The sequence below is a fragment of the Elgaria multicarinata genome, chromosome 3 (genome assembly GCF_023053635.1).
Source record: "Elgaria multicarinata webbii isolate HBS135686 ecotype San Diego chromosome 3, rElgMul1.1.pri, whole genome shotgun sequence".
NCBI classification, from domain to species: domain Eukaryota; kingdom Metazoa; phylum Chordata; class Lepidosauria; order Squamata; family Anguidae; genus Elgaria; species Elgaria multicarinata.
The window spans coordinates 170191464-170202572 of record NC_086173.1 but is presented as its reverse complement, the minus strand read 5'-3'; the positions used below and the strand labels follow the sequence as shown (position 1 = coordinate 170202572).

The 11109-nt window shown below is 42.4% G+C and overlaps 1 pseudogene; it reads left to right on the top strand.

Moving 5' to 3' along the window:
* The window catches only part of LOC134396487 (zinc finger protein 850-like), a 637841-nt pseudogene that overhangs the window by 268679 nt on the left and 358053 nt on the right, over nucleotides 1–11109 (top strand).

Sequence of the window (11109 nt, the reverse complement as noted above, 5' to 3'; positions counted from 1 at the left end):
GAATTGTCTAGAGAAATAGAGTAATTTAAAAAGGGGTATGTTATTCTAGCTGGAGGTTTTAATATGGGTATGGATACTAGACTAGACAGGTTTAACCCCACTAGAACTGAAAAGAGAAATAATATTACAATATTAAATAGAATTATAAAAGAAAAAAAATTATATTGATGGTTGGCAATTAACTAGAGGAGTAGAGCCTGGCTTTATGTATTATTCTCCAGAATAATATTCCAGAATAGATTATATTTTTGTCTCAAAGGAATTTGCAAGTAAGGTTTGTAATATGGAACTGGGGGTAATTAAAGTAACAGATCATGCATTGCTAAGTTTAGATTTTGCAGTTAAAAAGGACTATAGAGAAGCATTTAGGTGGAAGCTGAATACCAGGATTTTAAAATACAACAAAGTTGCGGAGAAAATGCAAAAGGAATTGTCAGAAATTTGGGAAATTAATGAAAAGGGGGGAACTTCAACAACAGTCCTCTGGGACACCATGAAGGCCGTAGCAAGAGAGATTTGTATTAGAGAAAACTGTAATTTAAAGAGACAGCAGGCTGTAATACAGGAAAAACTAGAGGCAGAGATTAAGAAGCTGGAGAAGGAGTATTGGTATACTAGAAGCAAACGGAAGTTAATAGAATTACAAGCAAAGAAAAAAGAATTAGAAAATAATAATTTAGAGGAAGTTCAGAAGAATTTAATTTATATGAAAAGAGAGTATTTTGAAAATAGTAATAAAAATTCTAAGATGCTTGCAAGGCTCACACAAAAAGAAAAGGCGAAGAACTCGATAGGGATGGTGAAAGATAAGTTAGGTAGTTTTCGTTTTACAATGAAAGGTAAAATAAAAAAATTTCAGGAATTCTATCAAGAGTTATATAAAGAAAAGGATACTGGAAAGAAGAAGATGGAAGCCTATATTGAAAGATATATAAAGAAGGGATTGATAAAGGAAGATAAAGAATTAATGGAAAGGAGTATATCTGAAACAGAAATTTAGGAAGTTATACAGAACTTGAAGGGGGGTAAATCTCCCAGGATAGATGGACTGGGATCGGAGTACTATAAAACATTTTAAAAGATTTTAATACCAAAATTATTAAAATTATATAATGGAATATTAGAAGGGGAGAGGATTCCGGCATCATGGGAACAATCATTAATTATATTAATTCCAAAACCAGATAAGGATTTAACAGTCCCTGATTCATACAGACCTATCTCACTAATAACTCAAGATGCAAAAAAATTCTCAGCTATTTTAGTTAAGCGAATGAATACTTTTATACCTAATTATATAGGAAAAGATCAATGTGGCTTTGTAGTGGGTAGACAAATGCATAACTTAGTTGGAAGAGTTTTAAATATAATGCAGGAAGTAAAAAAGTCAAAGATTAAAGCGGGAATAATAGCGTTGGATATATTTAAGGCCTTTGATTGTGTGAGCTGGCAAGCATTAAAGAGGATAATAAAAAGAATGGGATTTGGGGATAAATTTAAAGGTGTAATAGATCAATTATACTCTCAAAATATAGCTTCAGTTGCGATAAATGATGGACTTACAGATAAAATACGATTGGCCAGAGGTATTAGGCAAGGATGCCCACTCTCGCCTGTTCTATTTGTACTGGTTATGGAACTATTGGCAAATGCAATAAGAGATGATGGGGAGATTGAAGGAGTAGGAGGTATTAAAAAAAAATATATGTTTGCAGATGATACATCGATAACTATTCTACTGGATTAAGTATAAATAGGTTAAAATCAGAGCTGATGATATTTAATTATACTAAAAAGGAAGAAAAGATTGGGAGGATAAGGAAAAGGAAATGAGAGTTAAGGAACAGATCAAATATTTGGGAATTAGAATCACAAAAAAAATAGAAAATTTAGAAAAGGAAAATTTAAACGGATTGAAAAAAGAGGTTTTAGATAAATTGGTAAAATATAGAATGTTGAATTTATCATGGCTTGGAAGAATAGCATTAATAAAGATGAAAATTTTAGCGAAGATTAATTTTATTTTTAGGATGTTAAAAATAAAAATAAAGATGGTTTGGGAAACAGATTTGAAGGTACAGATAGCGCAACAGAGTTGGGAGGGAATATGGAGACAAAGAGTGTTGAGAAATATGTCAGTGAGAATAAAAGAAAATTATTATAAAATCATATGGAGGTGGTATCTAACTCCAGTGAGATTAAATAAGATAAATAAGCAGTACTCAGCAAATTGTTGGAGAGGTTGTGGGAAAAAAGGAACGTATTTACATATGTGGTGGGAATGTGAATTTGTTCAAAAATTGTGGGAAATGGTGTTTAATGAGATTAAAGAAATTGTTGAAATGAAGATTGAAGAGTCACCAAGGGTGGCATTACTATCACTATATGGAGAATTAAGGTGTAATAAAGAAATTAAGGAACCGCTAACAAATTTGCTAACAGCAGCAAGATTAATTGTATCTAGGAACTGGAAGATCCAAGGAGATTATTGTATTGAAGAATGGTATAAAGAAGTTTGGGACATTGCTATTAATGATAAATTGACATGTAATATTAAAGTAAGAAGAGGCGGGTAAGAAATAAATAAACATCATCATCATCATCATATTATTATTATTATTATTATTATTATTATTATTATTATTATTATTATTATTATGAGAGCCGCAGAGGCTCCTGGCAGAGACGCGGACCTGGGAAGGGGGCTTTTCCACAATGGGGTCTTTTATCCCCCCAGCAGCATCGCCGCCCCATCTGCTCCTGGGGGCTTCGGGGGATCCACAGCCGTTTCCCCTTTGAGAGCATAAAGCATCCAGCATGGGAGCCCTCCGTCCTTCTGCCTGCCCTTGCTGTGGAACAGCGTTCCCCAACCTGGTGCCCTTCAGAACTCTAAACACAAATAGATGCTCTAAAAAGAGAGAGGTTAAGTAGGGTGACCCTGAGAAAAGGAGGACAGGGCTCCTGTATCTTTAGCAGTTGCATAGAAAAGGGAATTTCAGCAGATGTCATTTGTATATATGGAGAACCTGGTGAAATTCCCTCTTCATCACAACAGTTAAAGCTGCCCTCTTTTAAATCTGGTCACTCTCGTATAGCTCCTTAAGAAACATTTGTATCTTAAAGCTTCCTGTGTGGCATGTTTCATTTGTTTAACAAGTTGAAAAAAATGTTCACTGATTTCTTGCTTAGCTTTTAAAATAAACTTTCACATGTTTTCAACAGCCTTAAGTCAGCTCTGGTTACATTTTCTCTCCCATTGGGGCAGAGTCAGAACCTCATTTTCAATCAGGAGCCTGGTTCCTGTGGGTCCAGGGTTGTAGGGACCCATCGGAGACAGGTCCTGGGTATTAAGTTGGCCAAAGCTGTATCTAATTCATGCAGCTCCTCCATTTGAATTCCTACAGGACAGTCCTTGCCTGAAGAGAGAAATTGGCAGCCAAGGAAGGAGACCTTTTGAGTCCTGGTGGGAGCGGAGATGGAGAAGAGCGTGAAGATGGAAGAGCAAAACTTTGCAGGCCCTGAAGCAGAAAACATCCAGGAAGGGAGCAGTGCAGAGCCCTGGAAAGGAAGAGTGCAGGAGAAGCAGACTGGAAGCAGCACTTGCTCAGACGTGGAGCTTCAGCACTTCAGAGGGTTCTCAAAAGCCTTATAAATGCTCAGAGTGTGGAAATAGCTTCAGTACGAGTAGCCAACTGAAGTCACATTGAAGAATTCACACAGGCCAGAAGCCATAAACGTGCTCAGACTTAGGAAAGCAATTCAATCAAAGATTGTACTTTGCCTCAAATGATCCATTCAGGTGAGAAGCGCCATGAATGTTTTGTATGTGGAAAGTGTTTTCGTCAGAGCACACACTGTAACTTGCATCAAAGAATTCACACTGGAGAAAAGCTCTTCCAGTGCTCTGATTGTGGAGTCCAGGACGTACTCTTGATTTTGATTTTGCTCCCGAGTTGTGAGATGGGCAGTCTGAAGAGGAATGTGTGTGTGTCCAAGTAACCCCATTGTCATAAGAAGGCTTAGTTTGCTGCCTCTGTTGCGTCCTTGAGTAGCCGTCCAACGGAGCTCTTCTGGGTGGTCCGTGGGGTGTTCACATCCTCCCCAGCAAATGGGGCCCTGGCCCAGTCAAGGACCCACTGCGATCTTTTTGCATTGCACTTTGAGGACAGAATGTGTCCGATGCCTCCGTCTGCCCGGTTTTGTGGGATCAGTTCCAGTTGTTGCGGACTGAGGATGTGGACAAGGTGCTTGCAGCCATGCAGCCAACCCCTTGCCCTCTCGATCCCTGTCCCTCCTGGCTAATAAAAGCTAGCCGAGGTGTGTGTGACTGGTTGGTTTATATAGATCCTGTTCAATTGGGCTTCAGGCCTGGTGTTGGAACAGAACTGCCCTGGTTGCCCTGTGGGATGACCTTTGCAGGGAGAGGGACAAGGGGAGTGTGACCCCATTGATTCTTTTGCACTCTTATATTGTAGATTTATACTGTGGTTGTATTTTATGGTTTTAATTTTTGTAAACCGCCCAGAAAACTTCAGCGGTTGGATGGTGCAGAAATGCAATAAATAAACTGAAACGGAATCCTGGCAGGATGGAAGCTTTGTGGGCGAGTGGTTCCAGACTCTGCCAGAGAGGCTCCTTGCCTGTTCTGGGTGGGGGCCCCTCCTCCCTGTGAAAGATCCAGTTCGTACTTTCATGGGAACTCTGAGACCCATCTGTGTTGCTGAGGGAACTGCACCGGCTGCCTGTTTGCTATCGGGCCAGGATTAAGGTTCTAGTCCTAGTGTACAAAGTCACAAACGAGACCAGGATACCTGAGAGAGCGCCTTCTCCCCTATGAACCTGCCCTGTCACTGTGGTCACGTGAGGGGATGTTCCTGGTGGTTCCACATGCTCAGTATGCGGAAAGAGTTTCAATCGCAATGTGAATCTTTAAAGCACATCAAAACATCCACATAGGCGAGGAGCCCTAGAATGCGGAAAGAGCTTTGCTTGCAGCACACATCTGAAGTTGCCTCATAGCATTCAAACTGGGGAGAAGCCCTATAAATGCTTAGACAGTGGAAGTAGCTGCAGCCAGAGCTGCAAACTTAGATTTCACCAAAGCACTCACACAGGGGAGAAGCCCTATAGGTGCTTAGAATGTAGAATATTTACTCAGAGGGTGGAAACCGATGCTCAAGTTGACATTTTCATCAGCAAGCAACAGTGAAGCCTTAAGTAGTGTTCAGTAGCCATTCAAATGATGTTGGTGCCAAAAGCATTTATTTCTATTTCAAACGGTGCCGGTTTGGATCACTGAAAGCCCACCACAACACTGGCAGAAACAATGAAAAGTAGCAATATGATAAGGGTGGGTGGAGAATCCCTGGACTTGGCATGTTATTCTGAGACCAGTGAGGTGCCGGACGACTGGAGGAGGGCTAACGTTGTCCCTATCTTCAAAAAGGGCAAAAAGGAGGAACCTGGGAACTACAGACCAGTCAGTCTGACATCCATCCCTGGGAAAATTCTGGAGCAGATTATTAAGAAGTCAATCTGTAAACACCTTGAAATACATGCAATGATTACTAGAAGCCAACATGGATTTGTCAGGAACAAATCCTGTCAGACTAATTTGATCTCATTTTTTGATAGGATAACCTCCCTTGTGGACTGTGGAAATGCTGTGGACGTCATATATCTTGACTTCAGCAAAGCTTTTGACAAAGTGCCCCATGATATTCTGATTAACAAACTAGCTAAAAGTGGGCTAGATGGAAAATCTATTAGGTGGATTCACAGTTGGCTACAGAATCAGACTCAAAGAGTACTTATCAATGCAACCTTTTCAAACTGGGGAGAGGCAACGAGTGGGGTACCGAAGGGCTCAGTCCTGGGCCCAGTGCTCTTCAACATTTTTATTAATGATTTGGACGAGGAGGTGCAGGGAACGCTGATCAAATTTGCAGATGACACAAAATTGGGTGGGATAGCTAATACCCTGGAAGACAGAAACAAACTTCAAAGGGATCTTGATAGGCTGGAGTGCTGGGCTGAAAACAACAGGATGAAATTTAATAGGGATAAATGCCAAGTCCTACATTTAGGGAATAGAAACCAAATGCACAGTTACAAGATGGGGGACACTTGAATCAGCAATACTACAAACGAGAAGGATCTTGGAATTGTTGTAGATCACAAGCTGAATATGAGCCAACAGTGCAATATGGCTGCAAGAAAGGCAAATGCTATTTTGGGCTGCATTAATAGAAGTATAGCTTCCAAATCACGTGAGGTACTGGTTCCTCTCTATTCGGCCCTGGTTAGACCTCATCTAGAGTATTGTGTTCAGTTCTGGGCTCCACAATTCAAGAAGGACGCAGACAAGCTGGAGCGTGTTCAGAAGAAGGCAACCAGGATGATCAGAGGTCTAGAAACAAAGCCCTATGAAGAGAGACTGAAAGAACTGGGCATGTTTAGCTAGGAAAAGAGAAGATTGAGGGGAGACATGATAGCACTCTTCAAATACTTAAAAGGTTGTCACACAGAGGAGGGCCAGGATCTCTTCTCGATCCTCCCAGAGTGCAGGACAAGGAATAACGGGCTCAAGTTAAAGGAAGCCAGATTCCGGCTGGACATCAGGAAAAACTTCCTAACTGTTAGAGCAGTGCGACGGTGGAACCAGTGACCTAGGGAGGTTGCGGGCTCTCCCACACTAGAGGCATTCAAGAGGCAGCTGGACAACCATCTGTCAGGGATGCTTTAGGGTGGATTCCTGCATTGAGCAGGGGGTTGGACTCGATGGCCTTGTAGGCCCCTTCCAACTCTGCTATTCTATGATTCTATCATTCTATAAGCAAAGTGCTAGAACACCAGCCAGACGGAAAGACAGAAACTCCCAGACATTCCCTGATATCCAGCATTTTCCACTGTAAACACGGGAGGTTGGTGTCTACAAATGCTACTCCTGTTCTGTTGGGAGGACTCTGACACCAGCTGAAGAAAGATCCCCTCCTTCCCCAGAACTTCACAAACCCATTCAGTTCTCCTGTCGTCATGAGAAACTAAGAAGAGCCATTCTGGATCAGAACAAGGGTCCATCTAGTCCAGCATTCTCTCCCCACAGTGGTCCATCACCTGGAGGTAGGATATAGCCATCAGGACTAGTAGCCATTCACAGCCTTCTCCTCCAGGATTTTGTCTAACCCCCATTTTAAACCATCTAAATTGGTGGCCATCACTACATCCTCTGATAGGGAACTGCATTGGAAATTGGAGCATCTCTTCCTTAAAGGACATGTAAAATAAAGTTCAGATAAGTATTAAGAACACAGTCCCTGTTAGTTATCAGGATGAAATGCTCTCACCTGCTCTTTGTCCTCTGCCTGACTCAGGAGGAAGCCTTCTGCCAGGGCCACCGCCTGGGAACTGGTCTCCGCTCCACATTCTCTGACCCAGCTCTCCATCTCCCGGGGCAGGACAGCCAGGAACTTCTCCAGGACCACCAAGTCCAGCATCTGAGCTTTCGTGTTCTTTTCTGGCTTCAGCCACTGGCAGCAAAGGTGGTGGAGATGGCTGCAAACCCCTCGGGGCCCCACGGCCTCCTGATAGCAGAAGTCCCTGAAGGGCTGAAGCTCCATGTCTGAGCAGGTGTTGCTCCCAGGCTGGTGCTGCTGCACTCTTCTTTCCCAGAGCTCTGCACTGCTCCCTTCCTGGATGTTGCAGGAGACGTTTTCTGGTTCAGGGCCTGCAAAGCTTTGCTCTTCCATCTTCACTCTCTTCTCCATCTCTGCTCCCACCGGGACTCGAAACAGTCTCCTGCCTTGGCTGCCAATTTCTCCTTTGAGGCAGGGACTGCGCTGTAGGAATTAAAACGGAGATTATGAAGGAGGCACACAAGGTAGACCTGGGTTAAAGTTCCCAACCCAGCCGCCCCCCTCCCACCAGTTCCCAGTGAATTTTCAGTTCACCTGAAAATAACCACACTTCACCAAGGCTTCAGGCAATTTATTAAATCAGAGTAAGGCCCTGAGGGTATGAACAATTAACAGGAGACAGGGGAGGGTGTGTGGGGGAACACAGTCTAAAAGTTACAATGAAACTAAAAGGCCACAGCAGAAATTAAACAACTTTAAAAGAGCAATAAAAGCCACATCACAGCAAGCTGTTGATTCAGAGCCACCCAAAGAGAGACAATAAATCCTGGCTACCTAATACCTGATGGCACGGGGGTCCCTTTGCCAGACTTCTGGACCCCGAGCAGAATGACCTTTCCTCAAATGAACAGAGACCAAAAACAGGAAACTCACTAACTTATCCCCAGAACTAAGCAGGTGGGGTGGCCTGGCTGCACCGATCCACAAACAACAAGCTCCCCAGGGCTCCCGGTGAGGCGAGAAGGTTCCCACCTTCAGCTGCACAGATCAACAACCCTGAGGAACGGCTTTGGCCTACCGGCTGCCTTGGTAAAACCTGATAACGGAGCGAGATGGCTGCTTGATTGATCTTTCTGCTGAAGCACAGCCGAACAACAAACCACCACGCAGGGGGTTGGTCTCGATGACCTTACAGGCCCCTTCCAACTCTACTATTTTATGATTCTCTTTTTTTAGAAGGTTTATTACGAGCAGCGCTTAGCACTGCAAGGTGGAAGCCCTCAGGGGACCCATGGAACTGCCCACTATTTTCAGGAAAGGCTAACATACTTATAGGGTCAGTCCCCTTAGAAACAAGGCAGAACCTCTCCATAGAATACACCCATCATAAAACAGTAACAGGTAAGCTTCTCAGCCAGTTATAAGCAGGGATTTTACACATGTGCAGAGTGCAATCTTTTCAAGGACAGAAAAAAAAAATACATCAGTGATTACTGAGAAACTTGTGCCCATCTGTTCATTTCACGGTTAGCTGATTCTAAAGCAAGCCACGACTCTTGGAAAATCACACTCTGAACCAGAGTTGAGCAGAAGTAGCAGCGGCTCTCAGTTTAGGACGCAGCAAAGACTCAATGAGGCAAAGGATTCTTTGTAGGTTTAAAGCAAATCCTTTACTGACAGATGAAATAATTTAGTTATGGCAACACATATACGAATACTCACAGACGATCAATACACAGCAGCATACATCAAGATGGGGTAAGATGAGAGAAGAGAACAAACATGCAAAACACAGCTACTTATATAGGCAGTCCTGTACAATGATGCAATCACTAATTGATTAATTGCAAAAAATGCTTCCACACAATAATTCAATAAGAGTCCAGCTGAGACCTCGGCATTTAGAGAATATGTCTTCTGCTGAGCTTCCTCTTTTTCTTCAGGTCTCCAGGTATTTGTAAAAACAGTGGAAAAAGAAAAACTAGATCCAGTCCAGGATCCAACAACCCTTCTTTTGCTTTTTACACAAACAGTTTTTACAACACAACATTTGTACAGATATTTACATTTCCTCCTGCCTGAAACCTAATGTTTCACAAATCTCCATGTGTTTTGTAGCTCCTAAAGGCTTTGTGAACAGGTCAGCTATGTTTTCTTTTGACTCACAATAAAACAGCTTCAGAGTTCCACTATTTATATGTTCTTTCACATTTTGATATTTAATAGCAATGTGCTTGGATTTTGCTTTGAACATATCTGCGTTTGCCAACAAGATACATGCCTGGGAGTCACAGAACACTGTGATTGGAGTTTCAATTTGGATTTTGAAATCCTTTAATAATTGCAGAAGCCAAATGTTGTGTTGTAAAAACTCTGACAGTGCCCCATACTCTGCCTCGCAGGAAGATATGGACACGTAGGCCTGCTTTCTGGACTTCCAAGAGATTAGTGCTTTTCCAAACATTAGCAAAATTCCAGACATTGACTTCCGGTCTTCTACACAGCCTGCTCAATCCGAATCAACGTAACTCAAGAGCTTTTTATCTGGCTCGGCAGATAATTTTAAACTGTAATTTAAGGTGCCTTTGAGGTACCTTAAGACTCTCTTGGTTGCTTGCCAGGCAGGAACTGTTGGCTTGGCAACGAACCTGCTTAAGATAGCAACCGCAGCAGACAGATCTGGCCTTGACCAGCTTACCAAATACAATAACATACCCACCACAGAGTGATACAGGCTTGGATCACTGAAACTTTCTCCTTGCAGGTTTTTCTGGATATCCAATTCCATGGGGCTTTTAACCCCTTTACAATCCTGCATTCCACAAGCCTCTAGCAGCTTTAAGATTTTCTGCTTCTGGCTGAGCAAAAAACTTCCATCTTCTGCTAGTTTAACTTCCACTCCTAGGTAATTCTTCACTGGACCTAAGGATTTCAAATTATACCTACTTCCAAGCTGATTTGCAACTTTCTGGACCTCTCCATCACTAGGACAAGTAATCAAAACATCATCAACAAAAACAATGAGAGCTTTATAATTCTTACTACTCCCCTTTGTGTACAGACACGGGTCTGCCAGGCTCCTTTCAAATCCCATCTCACTGACCTTGGCATTTAGAGAATATGTCTTCTGCTGAGCTTCCGCTTTCTCTTCAGGTCTCCAGGTATTTGTAAAAACAGTGGGAAAAGAAAAACCAGATCCAATCCAGGATCCAACAACGATACCCTCTAACATTCCTAGGAGGCACACAATCTTGTGAAACTAGTGTTTCAATACTCTTCACAAGAGTTGGTGTCATGGTTGCATCCTTAATACATTTTCCAGTTACTGCGGCAGCATAGATTCTTTGATTTGTAGAGAACAGGCCCAAAGCAATTTTATTAGCACAGGGTGAGCACAGGGGAAGCCCACATACCTATTTGCTTGAATTCCTGGACAGGGTGCAGATGAGAAGAACAGACCGCCGTGTTCGTAAGAGCCAGCACCTGTCTCAAAGGGGGCTCCGCGACCCCCGGCCGACAGGAACCAGACTTGTGGTTGAAAATGAAGTTCTTACTCTACCCTGATGGGAGAGAGAGAGTGTAACCAGAGCTGAATTAATGCCATTAAAAGTTAATAATGTGTGAAAGTTTATTTTAAAATTAAGCAAGAGAACACTGAATACTTTTTCAGCTTGTTAAACAAATGAAATATGCCACTAAGGAAGCCTTAAGAGATTAATGGTTTATATAGGGTGGTCCAACACCTTTGGAGGGC